The 1,067-nt window shown below is 42.4% G+C and overlaps 1 pseudogene; it reads left to right on the top strand.

Moving 5' to 3' along the window:
• Positions 1-295: 295 nt before the first annotated feature.
• Positions 296-1,064, top strand: LOC107195789 (annotated as a pseudogene).
• Positions 1,065-1,067: the final 3 nt, after the last annotated feature.

The raw sequence follows: 1,067 nt of genomic DNA, 5'->3' as shown, positions 1-1,067 counted from the left end.
GAACTAGAAGTCAGAGTGATAAAGGGCAGGATGGGCTGATTTAGAAGAAAAGAAATGTGATTAATCAAAGAGGACACAAGTTTCTGAATGATACTAAGAAGGAACAGTATTGAGATGGAGTCTGTGGGACGCTGAAGCAGAGTAGTGTGGTAGATATTGGGTGAGAAACAAAATCTGAAAATTTAAGTATCTGTGAACACTTAAATGGTTAATAATCTGGCATCTAACAAAAACTATTTCATTGTCTAGTAATCTCTTTTGTTTCCCCCATTCAATGATGAAAGCAACAAAGTCTATGGCTCCAGGGAATCTCACTCAGGTGACTAAGTTCATTCTCATGGGAGTCTCAGACAGTCCAGAACTTTAGATTCCTCTTTTCTTGGTTTTCCTGGTCATCTATGGGCTGACCGTGGCAGGGAACGTGGGCATCTTCAGCCTCCCCAGTGTTTACTCTTAACTTCGGCCCCCCATGTACTTTTTCCTCTGACACTTGGCCATCATCGATCTTGAAAACTCTACTGTCATTGCCCCTAAAATGCTGGTTAATTTCTTGGTTTTGAAGAAAACCATATCCCACGATGGATGTGCAGCCCAGCTGGGTAGATTCTTAGTTTGTGTCGTGGCTGAGATTTTCATGCTGGCTGCAATGGCCTATGACAACCACGTGGCTATTTGCAATGCCCTGTGCTACATAGTGGTGGTGTCTCCACAGATTTGCTTTCTGGTGTCCCTCACGTACTTCCACAGACTGACCACAGCACTGACTGTCTCTTTTTCTGTATTCTCTGTGTCTATTGCTCTTCCAGTGTAATCAACCATTTTTACTGTGATAACATCCCTTTGTTGCCATTGTCCTGTCCTGATACATACATTCCAGAAACAGCTGTGTTTACCTTTTCGGGGACCAATTTGTTTTTCTCTATGATATTGTTCTAATATCCTACTTCAACATCATCCTTGTCATTTTGAGGATACATTCTTCAGAGGGGCGAAAAAAAGTCTTTTCCACCTGTGCATCTCACGCGATGGCTATCACTGTGTTCTACGGGACTCTTCTCTTCATGTAT

The sequence above is a fragment of the Pteropus alecto genome, unplaced genomic scaffold (genome assembly GCF_000325575.1).
Source record: "Pteropus alecto unplaced genomic scaffold, ASM32557v1 scaffold8665, whole genome shotgun sequence".
Classification (NCBI taxonomy): Eukaryota; Metazoa; Chordata; class Mammalia; order Chiroptera; family Pteropodidae; genus Pteropus; species Pteropus alecto.
The sequence above is the reverse complement of the archived record's forward strand: the minus strand, read 5'-3'. Positions and strand labels throughout refer to the sequence as shown.